The sequence below is a fragment of the Aquarana catesbeiana genome, linkage group LG03, assembly GCF_042186555.1.
Source record: "Aquarana catesbeiana isolate 2022-GZ linkage group LG03, ASM4218655v1, whole genome shotgun sequence".
Classification (NCBI taxonomy): Eukaryota; Metazoa; Chordata; class Amphibia; order Anura; family Ranidae; genus Aquarana; species Aquarana catesbeiana.
The window spans coordinates 640,940,833-640,960,334 of NC_133326.1; the positions used below are offsets into that span (position 1 = coordinate 640,940,833).

The 19,502-nt window shown below is 42.6% G+C and overlaps 1 protein-coding gene across 2 annotated transcripts in view; it reads right to left on the bottom strand.

Moving 5' to 3' along the window:
- Positions 1-19,502, bottom strand: part of S1PR2 (sphingosine-1-phosphate receptor 2) — a 103,202-nt gene that overhangs the window by 52,114 nt on the left and 31,586 nt on the right. Inside the window, exon 2 of one of the 2 annotated variants that reach the window (XM_073622547.1) lies at positions 16,151-16,354. The exons of the other annotated variant lie outside the window; for it this stretch is intronic. The gene's annotated coding sequence lies outside the window, so the exon portion shown is untranslated. The remainder of the gene's footprint in view (positions 1-16,150; positions 16,355-19,502) is intronic. 2 annotated transcript variants of the gene reach the window in all.

Sequence of the window (19,502 nt, forward strand, 5' to 3'; positions counted from 1 at the left end):
CATACAGTACAACATAATACATCATCATACAACATCGTATAAGAAACAAGAGGAAAAGCAACGTGTACTACTAGAATCCAGACTGCGTTATGCGTTCCTGGCCTGTGTACCTTCAAAACATAACAGTATATCTACTCAAAGATGAGAAGAGGCCAATATTGAAAGGGCAAAATTAATTCCCATCTCCAGGGGAACAAGGCAAGGATGCCCCCTGTCCCCCGTTCTTTTTATTCTTGCCCTCGAATCGCTGGCCATTGCCCTTAGGGCAGACCCTAACATCAATGGCATCGCCCTATGCGGGAGATTGCTATAAACTGAACATGTTCCCGGACAATGCCCTCCTGAACCTCACCAACCCTATCGTCACCCTACCAAACCTCCAGGCCCTTCTAACCCGCTTTGCTGCTATTTCAGGTCTCTAAATTAACCCACACAAAACAACTGCCCTGAACATTACTCTCCCGGGTTCCCTAGGCTCACATCTCCAATCTTCCTTCCCCTACCGCTAGGCTAGCTCCTCTCTGGACTAATTGGGCATCAAGTTGACCCCCTCTTATGCTTCCCTTTTCTCCGCCAATTTCTACCCGCTTTTGCGCACTATCACAGCTGTCATGGCGTACCAGCGATTCCCCACCTTATCCTGGATCGGCTGCATTCACACATTTAAGATGACCAGCCTCCCAAAGATTCTTTACTATTTTCAGACTCTTCCTGTTTGGGTCCCTGCTTTCTATCTGCGCCTACTCCAAAACAGACTTCTCGCCTTCATCTGGGCACTTAAGCGTCCCAGGGTTTCCCGCTCTACTCTATATGCTCATCAGTTACGGGGCGGGCTGGGCATTCCAGACATTGCAAAATATTATCGGGCAGCCCAAATTTCCCAACTCTCCATGCTCCATGCGACGTCTGACATCTCCCTATGGGTTCTCTTGGAGGTGCCTAACTGCGTGCATAACGCACTGACCCCCGACCTCGGCTTGAGGGTCGGTGTCAGTTTATAACTTATACCCTTATAATATGTTTTATTATGTATTTTCGCGTGAACTTTTATCTTATGCTTCATGTCCATATCCCCTGTGTGTGGGGTGTGGAGCCGTAAAGATATGGAGAAAAATAGAAGAAGAAGGGATCAAAAAGGAAAGGAAGATAAGTTTAAAGAAAGTGAGAAGAAGTGGGGGGAGAGAGATGTAGAGGGAAAAAAGGGAGTTGGGGGGGGGGGTCGCAAACAAGGTGGGGTGGGGGGGATAAACGGATCTTGATTCTCAGAGTGCAGGAGTGTTATGCAATTTATTTAATTATTTCCGCCAAAATTCATATGTCTCACATGAGACATTTAAGGTGAATTCAATCGGCGGTAAACGGATAAACTTTAGCAACGTTTTCTGTTCGATCGTATTTGTTAATAATCGGTTACTTTTGCTTTTTCAATCATTTTTGATAGTATTAGTAATCAGAAGCTGGATGAAAGTAATTGCAAAAAGCTACATTAATGGTCAACCTGAAGGCAATTGAATATATTACTACAGATCCCCCCTTGCTCCCACCACCTCACTGCAAGCAAATTCAATGTAAGGCCGGGTTCACACTATAACACGCTGCGGATCGCACAGGAGTGCTGTGCGTCCCTGTTCCCCGTTTCAGGGACGAATCAGGGACGATTCTATGCCTGAATTTGCCCCTGAATTGGAGCCAAAGACGCACAAAGTTTTTGTGCAGCGCGCTCCGCAGCCACCCCGGAGATATGTGAACCGGCTCCATAGGGAGCCAGTCACATTCTCCGGCTATGCGAATTAGATGCGGGGAAATGCGCGTCTAATTTGCATAGGTGTGAACGGGGCCTCAAGGCAGTCTTCTTCAATCCAATTTCAGATGTATGTCATCTGGAAGACTCTTAGTTGGTATTCTAGGGTATATAGGCTGCCAAACCAGCTGTTGACAAGACCTGTGCGTGTCCAATTCACTTCTAGTCTATTCACATTGTTTTCAGTCTCAAGCTCCAATGAAGGGGGCATTGTTGAACCCAAAAAATTTTACATAAAAAATGTTTTCTCTTCTTAAGTTCAAGTCCATTATTCTCATCTAGCCAAGAATGACGTACCTGGACCGGCACATGCACAGGAATGGCATGGGTCACTCAAGGATCTGCTGCGACATTAATGCGCAAACGTGTGGTCCGGCAAACTGCCTCCTGGGACTTCATTGCTCATCTCAGGATGCAGCTTGTGGGATCTCGCACATGTGCAGAAATGGCACAGGAGTCTTTGCCAGTTTACTGTCAGGGGAGTGGCAAGTCTGTGCATGTGCAAAGGGTTGGGCGCATGCACGGGTATGCTGCTGAGATCTGCCAGGTCCCATAGACCTGGCAAAGATCTTTGTGACGTATCTGCACATGCACTGTATATGAATTCAAGGTGGCATTGCAAGAGAGGAGCAGTGTAGGGAGAACTTTACAAGCAAGACAATGCTGAACCCCATGGACTAGAATGTACAGGGACAATTTTTAGGTTTAAAAAAAATATATATTTTTAATTGTAAGGGTGGAATTCCTACTAAAAGTGTTATACTACACTAAACATTTCATCCATCCCCTGAATTATTATTATTTCAAAAGCTAGCATAAAGAAAAACTTGTGGTGTAAAAAAAAAAAAAAACACTTGTGGGTTTAACCAATCATTTTTTGTGTATTAATTCTTCATGGTCCACATATCAGGGGGCAAAGCAGGACACATCCTGTGCCTTCATACATATAATATGTCCCTCTTTCCTATCGCCGAAGGTTGGGAGGTATGGGCTATTTACAGAATCCCCCAGCAATCACAATCATAACTGCTTATACTGCAAAATGGCCAGTGACCTACAAAGGGGAAAACTGAGCCTGGTGGTATTACAGCACCATGTGTGGTCCCAAACAAGCCTTCCATTTGTCTCCAAAAGAGGTTAAAGGTGTACCACTTGACAGCAATTCCATTTGCATGAGGTTGACAGGCTTTAGAAAATGTGAAAAAGATCAGCTTGGCTGGAAAAAGAGAAGAGCAGAAGGGAGAGGACGAGGTGAATAGGGCCTTAATGGACATCATTAAAAACAAAACAAAGGCCGAGATTGTCCTATATCCATCCCCTGCTAAAACAATGGAGTTTCTGCTCGGTCAGCCTCTGTCCCCTCTATGGGAAAACAGAGGGGACCCATTTCCTTGTTATATATTGGGAACTTCAAGGGAGCAGAAGAGAACTGGAGAGGGTGTGCTCAACCAGTGGAGGAGAAATATGAGGAGGCGATTCACAGGAACACTTCAAGGCAAAGGCCGCTAAATCTCTCAGCACTAATCCTTATCCTGTCTGCCTTTGGAATAATTGTTCACTTTAATTGCTAGTTCCCTGTTAAAGGACAAAGTTTTGAAATCCATTCCAGATAGTGGTGTTGTCTTAACACATTGAGCTGTCTGGGTTTTCTTTTAAGTGGAGACTTTAAAGCCAGTCTGTCACCTAGAAATAACTGGACAGAACTTTCAATTAAAGCTGGCTATACACTAGTAGATTTCAGAACAAACGTTTGCACAAAAACTCTGACCAGTACATTTGACGCCTTGGCGAATATCGTTTGAAAGAAACACAGAAGAGTGACAGCTGAAATAAAGACAAAAAGTAATCGCAGAAAAAAGACTTTGAGTCTGCCCCCAATTTTTTTTTCCATATACTATTTGTAATTTTTTTTGTCTGAGTACAGGTCTATGTTTGCCTAAGCATGTTTGAATTCACCCACTGTTGACTGACTCACTACCTCTACTGGAAGTCTATTCCAAGCATTAAGTACTCTCTGTAAAATACTTTTTTTTGAACCTTCTTCCTGCTAGTTTGAGGTCATGTCTCCATTGTCTTGATCTTGGCTTCTTATTGAAGATACTACCCTCCTGAACCTTATTCACACTAATGTATGTAGAAGTTTCAGACATGTCTCCCCCTTTCCTTTTCATCTAGGTCAGGGGGTCTCCAAACTTTCTAAGCAAAGGGTCAGCTTACTGTTCTTCAGGCCTTAGGGAGACCAGACTGTGTCCAGTGGAAGTATAATATGCCCGGGTATTAGCGTCTCATTAATAGGAGGAATATTGATGATGCCAGTAGGGGGAATGGTGCTCCATCATTGCTGTCAGTTGGTGGAATAGTTCCCCAAGGGCCAGATAAACCCAAGCACCGGGCCACAGTTTGGAGACCATTGCTCTAGACTGCACATATTACGTTTCTGAAGTCTCCCCTGATATGTTTTATCCCCCAGGCCTTGCCCCATTTTTGTTGCTCCTCTCCGAAATCCTATGCTTTTGAAAGTACTTCACAGTTTTGGTTGCTTTTAACATTTAATTTTGGAATGAATGGACTTTACCAAACATAAACCACATTCGCTGTTAGAAATTTCTTTGGTCAAGAAAAATTTTCCATCCTACTCCTTCGAATTTTCTTGTCAGTGCAGTTGAAAACAAACGTTGATTTGACACCACTAATGATTAGAAAATTGTGCGAATGTACTTAATACAAAAATCTTATAAATTAAATTCTACTGATGCAAACTAATGTCAAACTTCAGGCTGGCCACAAAAATGAAATGTGCTCCCCAACATTTGATTAAACTATTGCTTGTTTTTCCAGTTATTTAACAGAGGGGGGGAACTTATCTTAGTCCGTGGTCCTGTAGACTTTCTCCCAACCAATTCTTGTAGCGACAAATGATCCCTAGAAGCCACGCTTTTTTTCTTCGATCATGTCACCACCCCTCTCGCCAAAGGCATCATCTACAATCCAGAAGAAGTGGCCACTGCTGGTCCTGCATTGTACGTGATGACATTGGGGACCTGCCCACATTCTGGAGCTGGAGAGGAGTGCTAGCTGCCACAGGATTGTGGGTTAAGGTAAGTATTAAAGTGATACTAAAGGTTCTGATTTTTTGTTTTAAAAATAACAAACATGTCATATTTACCTGCTCTGTGCGATGGTTTTGCACAGAGCAGCCCTGATCCTCCTCTTCTCAGGTCCCTTGCAGGTGCTTCTGGCTCCTCCCCTCTGCTGAGTGCCCCCAGAGCAAGCTGCTTGTTCTGGGGGCACGCGTGTGTTTCTATAAAGACACACAGTGCACGGCTCGGTGCCCCCCTCATTGGCTGTGATTGGCAGCAGCGGGAGCCGCTGCTCTTGTGCACATCGCTGGATCAAGGTTGGGCTCAGGTAAGTATTAGGGCGGCTGAGGGGGATTGCTGCACACAGAAAGTTTTTTATCTTAATGCATTAGGATAAAAAACCTTCTGACTTTGCAACCACTTTAAAGTATAACTAAAGGCAAAACTTTTTTTTTCGTTTTGGATAGAGGAGATTTAGATTAGATGTCAAATTTTATTGCTGTCTGTGCCCCCGTTGGGGAGATTCACCCTCCCTATTTGTCCTGTTTACCATTATCATTGAAAATGAAAGTAACAGAAAACCCCAAATTTTGTGTTGTCCCCAGAAAAGTAATAGAGGGGAAACCTTTTATTGGGGACACTAGTTCAGGTGTCCTGGGGGGACCTGTTTCGTCAGATATGGCGACCCATCACATTTGGCTACCCGCTGGAGTGCACATGCGCGATGCCGCCTTATGCATTCCAACACTGTTGTAAGACACCACTTTGCCACGGGGCCCTTCGCGGGCTCGCTTCGCTCGCCGCACTTCGGGCACGGCCTCGCTTCGCTCGGCATAATTATAATTTAACTCTATGTCCACTTGGTTGGTGGGGCTTGAACCTGGACTCAGGGGTGTGGCCATATAATTCTGCGCAAGTGTAGATCGCCACAGTGTTGAAACGCATATGGCGGCGTCGCGCATGCGCAGTCCAGCAGGTAGCCAAATGTGATGGGTCGCCATATGTGACGAAACCCCCCAAGAAATTCCCTTTATTTGCAGGGATTTCCCTTCACTTCCTGTTTGGCTATGGGACAGGAAGTGAAGGGGAAATCTCCCTAATGGGACAAAGATGGCAAAAATAAACCTTACAGGAGTTTTAACTCTCCCTTAATCTTTTCAAAAGGAAAAAAAAAGTTTTGCCTATAGTTCTACTTTAAAATTCGCTTTAATTGCCCCCCAATGCACATATGGTGCGTTATAACACAACAGATGCAAATGCTGTGTGTGCATCGCAGTGCACTGTGTAGTAAAAAAAAATAGAGCAGGACCTGTTTTGTATGTGTTCTAGTACATTGACAGCCCGTTGCACCTCAACGCACAAAAAAAGCTTGCATTGTAGAAGTCTGCATTGTAGCATGAATGAGCCCTAATGCCTATATATACCATCTAACCCTCCCCTTTCGTTTTCTATGCATTGCTAGAATTAATATGCTGTAATCTCTACACCTGGGCGAGTGAGAGTGAAGGAGGAAGAGATGATGAAGCAATGGGAAGTTTGCGCCAACTGACCAAGTGACAGTTATTACAAACAGTTCAGGATGAGTTGGCAAACACTTTGTCGGTGCCAGTAATGTGCGGAGCTCTAACAGTTATTCAGCTCATAGTGAAGGACACGTGTATTGTATATTATGGCAGAATGTAATGATGTCTTCCTTATCACAGATAACATCAGCAGTGGCATGTGCCTTATCGCAGTACCCTGTCACTGCAGGAGTGTGACCGAGGCGCCAGCTGAGAGTGCGGTTCCCCTGTCCAGCGCTGCTGCCCATTGTTCTGCTCTGCAATAACAAACAAGGCTGTAGATGAAGAAGGGTTTGGTCTCCTAGAGAGAGCTGACCCTGATCACCATTGTTGTCTGGCCGACCTGCGTCAGACACAGCTTATAATTCGTCTGCTGCTTTCTGGCAGGCAGTATGATAAAATGCTGTCATTGTGTCACCTAAGTACAATAGCAGACACACTCAAAGGGTAATACCTTCTTTCTGACAAATAAGGTGTTGCAAAATCAGCAGCTCTATAAATAAAATTTACTAGCAAAAGTGTGCCCATTCACTGAAAGGGATGGATATAGAAATGATGTAAAGAAACAACTGGGCCTTATTCTTTCTACATACCTGTATGGCAAGATCATACCATGTCAGTATGTCACTGTCAGTACACCTATATATCATACTGCAGAAGACAGTACTAGTTACATAATACAGAGCACTTAAATATGTCACGCCCCTGGCAGAATGTCCAACTTTGACAGCCTGTCAGTGGCAGAGAAAAGGAATGTGAAAATATGAAATGAGAAACGGCGCCAAATTGAAATACAAACAATATTGTGATAATAAAGTAAAATCAAAACAATATTGTGATAATAAAGTAAAATCAAAACAGTATTGTGATAATAAAGTAAAAATCAAAACAATATTGTGATAATAAAGTAAGATCAAAACAATATTGTGATAATAAAGTAAGATCAAAACAATATTGTGACGCCGCACCAAAAAATTAGTTACAAATAATAAGGCATAAAGTTATATAAGATTGGGCGCAAAACACATATATATATCAAAATCACCTACACCTAGGTGTGTGTACCATTTGTAGCAGCAAATATACCATAGATGTAGTGTCAAACCAGTCCAACATAAATATAAATATATATTACATATTACACTATATTGCCTCTCTGTGGCTCGTTTATGGGGAAGCCAATTTTCACAGATTTCAGGAGAAGGAGCGTTGGATTTACACTTCAGAGTGAAATATTTTGTGGAATTACCATTCACCATCTATGGTTGAATGAAGTTTGATCGACACTGGAAACAGTGTAGATAGGAGCTACATGTGGCTTGGAAGACCTTAGCTAACTGAGGAAGGTTTGCCTCTACTATATGCCTGGTGGTCACCTAGTGGCTAGAGATATCTGGTGAGCAGATTTATATGACACTTCGGGTGAAGCACTTTTGTTTTTTGCAAGATTCAAGCACCCTGCACTTTAGGAAGGCATGGTGTTGGAGATATAACATACACAGAAGAATTGAACTAATATATACCGTAGTTTTACACCCAATCTTTCATCACTTTAGAGAAAAGGAATGTGCTTAGCAGTGCTGACAGAGTGCCCAGGGTGGTCTCTACATCCATGAACTTAGCATGTCCATGGGAGTATGGCAGGCAGGTATGGTCACTAAGTGCCAGACAAAATGATGTTTCTGCTGCCTGAGCATTTGAAAAACAGCCCCCCGCACCCCCCAAATTCTGCCCTAGGTGCCTTAAAGGCCAATCACCTGGCCTGGGCATTGCCATATGGGATGGGTGGGGGGGGGGTGCTTTTTTTAGCCATGACCCACTCCAAAAGGTACAGAATACTTCACTCCTAGGCCCAGCCTCACCTTTCTGAAGGTGAAGGTATACAGTAGGTTGGGGATAGAGAGAAGAATTTTTATCTCTAGCTACTGAGAGATTTAACCATGTGGGATCACCTCATTACAGTAGGACTAAGCAAAAAAATTTTAGTAGCTCAATCGTGCTACTAAAATCTCTAGCAATGAATCCCTAGTAGTAGAAATCGATGGGTAAACAGATGGAGCAAATGGCTCCACATTTAACTGGCTACCAACATTGGGAAGGGGCTTCCCAATGTTGGTAGCCAGTTAAATGTGTAAGGGGCCACTACACTAACTATCAATGTAATAGGTCATTTTTCCACTGATCACCAATGTATGGATACATAACAACGACCACCCTGCACAGTGTATATCCCTGACCCTGTAATCTCTGCTGTACTTTATATACTCCTTTCCACTGCACTCTGTAAAGTGGGCTGTACTTTATATACTCCTTTCCACTGCACTCTGTAAACTGGGCTGTACTTTATATACTCCTTTCCACTGCACTCTGTAAACTGGGCTGTATTTTATATACTCCTTTCCACTGCACTTTGTAATATGTGCTGTACTCTATGTACTGCTGACCACTGCACTCTGTAATCTATACTGTGTTTTATATACTCCTGACCACTGCACTCTGTAATCTATACTGTGTTTTATATACTCCTGACCACTGCACTCTGTAATCTATACTGTGTTTTATATACTCCTGACCACTGCACTCTGTAATCTGTACTGTACTTTATGTACTGCTGACCACTGTACTCTGTAATCTGTACTGTGTTTTATATACTCCTGACCACTGCACTCTATAATCTCTCTTGTACTTTATATACTGCTGACCACTGCACATTGTAAACTGTGTTGTACTTTATATACTCCTATCCATTGCACTCTGTAATCTGTGCTGTATTTTTATACCCCTGGCCGCAGCACACTGTAATCCGTGCTGTACTTTACAGTATGTACTCCTGACCAGGGCACTCTGTCATCTGTGTTGTATTTATATACTCCTGAACATTGCACTTTGTAAACTGTGCTGTATGTTGCATACTCCTCACCATTATAATATGTAGGCTGTGCTGTATTTTACATTTTACCTATTGCTGTACTGTCTAACTTTCTTTTCTGGCTAATACCTGATTCATTTCAGGATTAGAAATTACATTTTTTTTTCCATATAGCTTCACCTAGAGAGAAAAAATATTCCTCCTGGGAGTCATATTCACTACACACACTGCTATAAGACCCCATTCACACCTGAGCGTATAGTTTTTGAGTGTTTTTCCGGTGTTTTTTCGGGCATATTTGCGCGTTTCCATGCAGCGTTGTCCGGCGTTTTTGAGCTTTGGCGTTTTTTTTATTAGCCAATTGGAAAAATGATCATCTGTTTCATCATTTGTTGCTATGTTTTTAGATTTTGTCATCTGCTTCCTGCTCCAAAAATGCCCAAATCTGCCCAATTTGCGCCTTGGAGTGGAGATGTAAACCATCTCCATAGAGAATAATGGATTTTTTCCCCTCAAGCATTTTGTAGCTTCAGGCTTCAAGCTACAAAACGCTCAGGTGTGAATGGGACCTTAGAGTGCATCACGTGCATGGCAACCAATCAGCTTCTACCTTCAGTGTCATTAGTTAAGCTTTGAAAATGATTGGTAGAAGCTGATTGGTTGCTGTGAACTGATTCTGAACAGATTCTGGATGCTCCAGTTTTGATAAATTCACCTCAGTACCTAAAAGCTGGCATTATTATATAATAGAGGACAGCTTCTCATTTTAGGATAAGTATAATGGCTAATGTATAAAAGAATAGAGTAAGACTAATGTACAAAAAGTGTGAAATGAGCAGGAAACATTGAGTTAGAGTCCCTAAATCACTTTCAGACCTAGAGTGCAGAAATGACAGCTAGAAGGCTGATTGGTCGCTATGAACCACCAGAATTTGTTTTATAACACACTTTTCACACATCAGCCTCCTATGTCATTAGGGGAATTCAGCGGATGATGGACATCTCTTATTATAGCTTTGTTTTTGTTTAAATGTAAGGGCAGAGGGTAGTTCTTCCTGTTATACAAGTGTCTTACTGTCAGTGAAGTGAAGGAGGTATAAAATAGGTAACACACTTTCTCAGCTGTCCCTTTAAAGGAAACTTTTCCTGTAAGAAATATGGGAGCCGCCATTGCTGACTTCTCACTGTGCAAATTTGAGTTGAGTGTTTTTTAGGCTACATTTACATGGCCGCACAGCATGTACAGTATATGTAGTTATGCTGATCCTCTTGCTTTAATACTTTGAACAACTGGCCTGAAATAAATATGCCGATAATGAATTCCATCTTTAAAGAGACATTCCCATTTAGAGCAAAGTGATAGTGTCTCCTGATACCCCCTACTAATGAAGTCAAATCATAGGAAGTAACATGTATAGTGGGGGGCGGAGTGACGTCATCCCGCAGCCATCTTTGTTTATTGTGTGGTGAGCCGGGGAACACATAATAGAATTAGCCTTGCTGCATTTGAATTTCATATGCATATCCATGTCTTTTGAAGAGTGGTATCGTTGAGTGTATGAGAGAAAGCAGTCCCTGGAGCCATGGAGGAGGACCTTGAAGGGGTGATATAAGCAAGCGGCTTTGGCTTTTCGATTGCCACTATTGCCCTGAGAATGATTTTACATGTTCTTTGACCTTTTTCATGAGGTCAAACACTGAGGTGAGCATTCAATTTACTTGTTTGGTGACGCATGACACTTTTGGAGATTTGGATATATTTTCACGTGTGTCACAGCGGTGATGTGATTATATCACAGCTTATGGACTGTGTATAATGGACTTTTATTATTAGTTGCACTACAATAGCTAACTTGTATATACCTGAAAATCTCCAAATATCCCACCCACAAGTAAAGCACACTCACCCATTCCTGTTGCCATACCACTCGTAAATTTTACTACTATGTTTATCCAATGTCAAATGCAGTCATAGCCTTCACCCACATGGCGGTGTTTGGGGCTGGAGAGTGACCACACAGTTCTAATCACTGTCACGTGTGGGAGAACTTCTCCTACATAAATGGAAGCTCTGCTTGAATACAGCAAGGGCTCCAATGGAGTCGGGAGTCGGACGGGTGAGTTTGCTGGAAGGTTGGGATTCTGAACACTTTAACATGGGAGAGGTTCCACATTTCTCCATGCCCAGAAACCTACTCCATTATATCAAGGTCTCCACAGAGTGGTGGGGCAGCGAGAGAACATGGATAGGTGAGTTTAGCTTACTGGGGGGGTTGGATCAGGATGCATCTAGAAAGTAGTAATCACACTTAACTGGACTTTTTCTGTAATGATGAAGACATTTTGTAGCTTATCCAAACTACTTCTTCAGTCCTAATGAGTGTCTGGAAAACACCCCAACAATAATATCCACAAAGTTAGCACCACCGTCTTAATCCAATCACCATGGAAAGGCAGATGTCCAAGAACAGGATGGGAAGTGTGAAATTTGCAGAACCACCTCTAGTTTGATAATTCAATTTGTTGTGTCATTAAGGATTCATAGGTGCTATCTTTGATTCACATAGCTGAAGGTACGAATTTTTGTTTGGATTAAGGTGTCGGTGCTACCTGTATGGATATAAATAATGAGGTGAAGAACAAGCTTGTATAAGTTGTGAAATGTCTTCAGCATCCGGTTGAATAATGACAAACTACTACTAGATATACCATGACCTGGATAAATGAGAACCTTCACAGGCATACAATCAGGAGACACCTTCACTTTGTCTTGAATGAGCAAAAGACTGTGGGCTCCATTTATGAGACGGTATGGAGCACCTTAAGAAATACGGTACATTTTTTAAGCATTCACAAAAAATGCTACTAAAATACTGCATGAGTTGTTTTATGAAGTCATTCGGTATTTTAGAAGTGAAAACATGCGGTAATTTAATGCCTAGTGGTAGCCAGCGTATTTATTTACAGCAGTAAATACTGCATTGTTAAGGAGTGGACACCGCTGGTGTCCTTAACAACCAGTAACTGTCATGGTTATTAAGGAGTGGACGGCTGCCACGTCCTTCACAACCGATGAGTCAGCTTAGCGTAAAAAAAAAGAATTGCTGGCAATGAAATATTAAGGGGAAAAAAAAACATTGGGTCCCCCCCAATCAATGCCAGGCCCTTTGGATCTGGTATGGATTTTGAGGGGAACCCCTGTGCCAAATACGTTTTTTGAAAATGGCGTGGGGGCCCCCCAAAATCCATACCTTATCTGAGCATGCAGCCCGGCAGGTCAGGAAAGAGGTTGACGAATGAGTGCCTCCCCCCTCCTCCTGAACCATACCAGGCCACATGCCCTCAACACACCCCCAAAACAATTTGTCCCAAGTTGAAGGGGACAAGGGCCTCTTTCCCACAACCCTGGCCATTGGTTGTGGGGGTCTGCGGGCGGGGGCTTATCCCTCTGGAATCCCTCCACCCTGTGTGATGTCACTGACTGGGGAATGCTTTGTCGGTGATGTCACAAGAGGGCAGGTCCTCTGGGTGGCGTTGCTCTTTAGTTTACATAGCTTTTATATAGAGGAGGAAGAGCTGTCAGACAGCGGGAGCAGAGTTTTTTTTTTCGGGTCGTTGGGCATCATGATTGATAATGGATCTACACTGGGGTACTTATTTATTTTTGTTTTTTCAATAAAGGACTTGTCAAAAGTTGGCTCCTGTCTTTTTTTCCACTACATTTTTTTGGTAAATGAGTAGGGGTACTATGTACCCTACACTCATTACCATAGGGGGGCAGGATCTGGAGCCCCCTTGTTAAAGGGGGCTTCCAGATTCCAATAAGCCCCCATCCACAAACCCCCACAACCACTGGTCTGGGTTGCGGGGAAGAGTGCTTTGAGCCCCCCTGCCCAAAAGCACCCCCCCCCCATGTTTAGGGCATGTGGCCTGGTATGGTTCAGGAGGGGGGGCACTCGCTTGCCCCCCCCCTTTCCTGACCTGCCGGGCTGCATGGTCAGATAAGGGTCTGCTACTGATTTTGGGAGGACCCCACACAATTTTTAAAAAAATAAATTGGCGTGGGGATTCACCTTAAAAACCATACCAGAACCGAATGGCCTAGTATGCATTGGGGGGGGACCCCATACCATTTTTAATTGTTTATTGCCGACAATTCTTTTCTTTACATGAACCTGTCAGTGAGGAGCCCCGTTAACAGCTGATGACTCATCCAGTGCACATTCCATAAATACCGCATGCCCTTGATCAGTAATTAATTACTGCATACATTTATTTATTCATTTCCTTCTGTGAATTGAGTTTAACACCCGTTCAAGAGTTTTCACATACTCAACAGTACCCCCACAACTACCAGCTAGGGTGGTGGAGAAGAGGCCCTTGTCCCCATCAACATGCGGACACGGTGCTTTGGGGGGCAGAGCCCCCCCTGGCCCAAAGCACCCCCTCATGTTTAGGGCATGTAGCCTGGTATGGTTCAGGAGAGGGGCGCTCGCTCGTCCCCCCCTTTCCTGACCTGCCAGGCTGCATGCTCAGATAAGGGACTGGTATGGATTTTGGGGGGACCCCACATAATTTTTTTAAAGAAAAAATTGGCGTGTGGGTTCCTCTCAAAAACATTGTGGGGGGAACCCCACCACGTTTTTTTTTCAAATTGCCAGCAATTCTTTTTTTTTACACTCACCTGTCAGTGGGGAGCCCCACTGACAGCTGATGACTCATCCAGAACACATTTCATAAATACTGCATGTCTTCGATCACTACTTAATTACCGCATACATTTAATTATTTTTAACGCTATCAATGTTTTGGGATAAATACCGCAGAACGGTATAGTTAACTGACAGTTTCAGGTTCGCATGCGTTATTTATGGAAAATGTGTCTGAACACCTACATATCGCATGCGAGATACTTTTGTGAATGGAGCCCAGTGTTTCTAAAACTTGAATTCCCCTGACCAGTATAATTGTTCCAGGCACTGAAATTCGAAAAAAAGGGAATATGTCCCCAAGAAAACAGCACATTTGTATAGAGCAGGAACAATAGGAAAGGATGGAATTGGGAATAAAGACAGGATGCCCCCCACCCAGGCTCCACCTATAACTATAGTATGACTTTGGTATGGACCGACTCACTATGATCTTGCTTCATATGTTTCAGAGTCAGTTTAAAAGCAGTGAACGCCTCACAATGTTTAACTATTATTTCTTGAGGAAAAGACTTGTCAAAGAAAAATGCTTGACAGTGACATGGGTGACAGGGTGTTTACCATGTGACACTTCCAACTGATAACATACGTCATTCCTCCTCTTTAAATAGCACTGATTTAGGCTTTTATTTTTTTATAAATGCTATTGGCCAGAGGGTGAGTATACCCTTCCTACAAGTCAGTGGAAACAAGTTTCACTGCTGTTTGATTCATTGAGGATCATATTTGGGTGCAAATATCCAAAAAGTCTCTTCATAACATTCACTTAGGGCAATGGTTCTCAACCTTTCTTGTGTCGTGACCCCTTGATAAAATTCCCCAAGATGTGGGGACCCCTAACAGTAAAATTATTTTCATAGCGTGGGTTGTTGGCACCCAAGGCAAGACAAGTGATTTGCGCCCATAACCCACGGACATTTAGCGCTCCCTGAGTCCCTTCCACTCGTACAGTATTAAAACCCCTTATGGTACATTTTAGGATGTACCACTCTTTCTCTTTGTTCTCCTTTCTTTCCCCTTTATCTCTTTCTATCCCAATTTCTTGATTTTTTTTCCCCTTTCCCTCTCTCTAGCCGTCGTTCTTGTTCTCGTATTCTTTCTCTCCCTTTTCTTTGTTCCTCCTCCTCTTTTCCTCTCCATTCCATGTATTCTCTATTTTATTTTCTCTTACTCCATGGTGGGGGGAATGGGATGAGTGGCAGTGCTGGCGGGGAGTTGAACGAGTGGCAGTGTTGGTGGGGGGTGGGATCAGTGGCAGTGCTGGGGGAAGTTATGATCAGCCAACTTGCTCTTGATCAAGGTCATCTGCTGATCTGAGAACTGTAGTGAGGACTTTTAATGGCAACTATAACCACAGGTAGTGTTACTCACTGTGTCTCCGACTTTGTGGTTACTCGCAGCAGTGACACCTATGCCGAAATCAGGAGATAGGGTCTCCTCCAGCCTCTCCCACTTCACATTCCTCCCCAGTCAGCTGACCTTTAGTCTCTACCCCCCAGCCATGCTGTGAACTGAATGGGCGGCTGCGAAGAGGCTGAGTGGGTGGTCACCGGCTCCAGGAACTGCCCAACTGTACGGCCACAAAAAGGCTGGGAGAGCGGTGCGGGATTCAGGAACAGCCCAGGATTCGGTGACCCCTGGCAGATCGTCATTTGACCCCCGGGGGGGTCCCGACCCCCAGGTTGAGAACCACTGACTTAGGGGCATATTCATAAGGTAGAGAATATGACATTTACTAAACTCTCAAAGAATCAGTGGGCCTTTTATTATATCATTACGGTTAAAATGCCAATGGACAATCACTGATGTTGAGTTGTAGTGCACATAGTCCTCTGAAAGTTCTGACTTCTTGAAAAGTCAAAAGTTATACAGGAGTTTCTGGGAGCTCTGGCAGTGCATGAGTGATAGGGGAGAGGAAAGAAGGAACGTATAGGATTCTCACTTTGCCTGCCATAATGTGAACCTACTACTTTGCCTCCTCTAGGAAGACTTAGAAGTCCAACTCCAGGAATTACAAAAAAAAACTGCCCTTGCAGTGATGAATCTGTTCCCTGGCCATCACCACCATACACACCGAAAGGATAAAACGCTCATTAACTTTAGGGGATGAGAAAAAAGGTAATACATACCTTATTTCCCAATCCAACAGGCCCCAGGTTGGGAACTGCTCCAGACTCTTCTCTGTTCCAGCTTTTGGACAGTCCTTCACTGTCCTCATGTGCAATGCAGGGCTATTGTCCCTTGGTTGTACTTGATGGCATCATTGTGAGACTACAGCATGGAGCACCTTATAGAAGAGGCTTTGGGGGACCAGTTGCATAGATGAAGGGAGCCTGTTTTAGCAAGGAACAAGGTAAGTATTAAACTTTATTTTATGCTTTCCCAAATCTAAATGCATATCTATAGTCAAAATGTAAAATCCTATATTCATTTCCACATTTTATTTCAATTAATTCAAGTCTACTCCTATTAATCTGAACGATCTTGAAGTTTGTAAACTTTGGGAAGATCCCCACACATTTCCTTCCTTGAATTCTTTGACACATAGTCACTATGTCCTGTGAGTAAGCACTGATGTGTCACACAGTTCACAGAACCTGCCTTCTGAACTACAGAGGTGTTGAGAGGAGGAGTTTCAGGAGGCGGAGTCAGTACAGAAATCACTGCTTGCAGGCAACAAGGACCATGGGATATGTAGTCCTTAGAACTTGAAGTAGTGGAAAGAGATATGAAAGGAAGGAAGATGTGGAAAGAGACGGCCAGCAGACAGGCAGAACTCACAACAGGAACAATTTCAGGTACATTCATATTGGATTGTCAATAATAACTATTGTTTGTATTGTTATTACAAAGCTAATGCTATAAAAATGAAAGTGTGTGCTGTGACCGTAGAATACTTTTAAAGAGTATTTAACCCTTTTCAGTGTGGGAGGACCCATTGCAAGAGTAGCTTTTTTTTTAACCACTTCATGACCACCCTAAAGCAGTTTTACCGGCGGCTCACTCCCGCTGTGATTTTGCACAACGGGAGCCAATCAGCAGGTACCGTGGTGATGTCCATCAGCACACGCTGATCGTTCGTTACAGAGGCAGAACAGCAGTCTGCCTATGTAAACAAGGCAGATTGCCATTCTGTCAGGAAGAAAGGCATGGATCCTGTGTTCCTGCAAAGCAGGGACAAGGATCCATATATTCCCTTAGTAAAAGCACCTCCCCCACCGTATGCAAACACTGGCTAGGCACACATTTAACCCTTTGATCATCCCTGATGTTAAACCCTTCCCAGCCAGTGTCATTAGTACAGTGACTGTGCATATTTTTAGCACTGAACACTTTATTAGTGTCACTGGTTCCTAAAACACAGTGTCAGTTAGTGTCCAATATTGCAGTCCTGCTATAAGACGCTGATCGCTGCCATTACTGGTAAAAATAAATAAATACAAATTCTATAGATATATCCCATAGTTTAAAATAAAACTAGCGGCAGCCAGATTTTCCGGTGGGTGTCCATTTCACAGGGGTGCGGAGGATGATTTTGGAGCACTGTACTGGATCAACTATTCACTTTTCAAGTCACCACCAAATTTTTGTGCACATCTTTGCACTGAACTGTTGTGTTTTCACCAATAAGTTTATATTGCTGATCCTATCATGGGACTGTGCATTTAAATCTATATATATCACTACATTGGTTTTTTATTGTTGATTTTCATTCACAAAATTGGACTTCAATGTGCTGTCCATTTATAACACAATATTCTCATCACATCGCTGTTCATTTACTTTTGGCGCTACACACTTTTTCTTAATATCCCATAGTTTGTTGATGCTATAACTTTTGTGCAAACCAATCTATATATGCTTACTGGGATTTTTTTTTTTAACCAAAAATATGTAGCAGAATATATTTTAGCTTAAATGTAGGAAGAAATTAGATTTTAGAATTTTTTTTATTGGATATGTTTTATAGCAGAAATGAAAAAATTTTGTTGTTTTTTTTAAATTGTCGATCTTTTTTTTGTTTATAGCGCAAAAAAAAAACAAAAAAAAATGCAGAGGTGATCAAATACTACCAAAAGAAAGCTCTATTGGTGGGAAAAAAGGACATACATTTTATTTGGATACAGCTGTTCTGGAAATGTTAAGCTCTCCTTATAAGAAAATAATTTGCTCTCTGGTATAATGCCGGGAAAGCGCGCTTGTATATCTCCAAATAACACAGACAGACGCTGGTATCACGTTGAGCTTAGCAGAATCCTGCCATAGAATGCTCTACTGCTTTTATTTATACTGTAAACATGAATAAACAAAGGAAGGTGGTGGCTTCAGAATCAACCAGACACTTGTATTCTTTGGAGAAAACAGAGAAAACTGCGCTTGGAAGAATCTAATAAGCAGCAGCTTAATGTGGGATATACACAAAACAAATATAGAACAGAAAAGCTGTGCTAGATAAATTAAAATAAAAATAAACCTGAAAAAATATTTACTTTTCAGTATGAGCTATGAAGCAAAAAATAAAATAATTTGTAAAAAATAGAACAATCCAAAAAACATATAAAATGAAAACTTCTGTGATAGTGCTAAATAAAGTCCAAAATGATAAATGTTCCAATGGTTCAAAAATTACACCCAGTGATTTGACATGACGAAGTGTATCCCCAACTGGTGAATGGCATGCTTACCAGAAATGTAAGCCAATTAGACAGATGGCTTAAACCCAGCCCAGGCCTTGATTGTAAAATAATCACAGTATGATGAATTTGTAGCAGACTTGAATCACAGGTTAACGTTGATTCAGATGGCAGGCTCAAAATGCAGATATCCTAATGAACAAATGGATCACCGACTGGATATGATGAGGCTAATGGATGGATGGAACGGACTCACAGCATTGAACCGAAGGCTCCATACCTTGTATGGTTTGGATAAACCAGTCCCAAAAAGAATGGAATAATAGCAATAGCGTAATAATGTTTAAACTGTTTTATCATTAAAAAGAAAATCACTTACAAGCGAACAATCAAATGAAGCTTAAAACGAAGCGCCAACATCACAGAACTCCTGTCCTCCTCAATGGGGCGATGTGGTGACGTCAGCACGTACCTTCCAGACGCGTTTCGTCACAAAATTATGTTTTCAATGGGGAACTTGTATTTTTTCAAAAGAACCAATCACACACATGTATATATTCAAATAGAATTACAGTAGTGACGTGTGCAGATGGTCATGGTCCCACTGCTACCAATGACGTGAGCCATACTCTATCATGGCTCAGTGAACCATAATTTTTGTATGGTTATGCTATAGTTCCCATGTATGCAGATCTGCCTGCTTGGAGTGTTAATGGAGTTGCCATGAGGTGGCCAGTCCCTTGGCGAGGCATAAACGATTATCCCTAAAAGAGCAAACAGATCTGCCATGTCCAAGGGAAGGTTTCCACAGCCAATGGTCTTCCACCAATATCTGTAAGTGTGAACA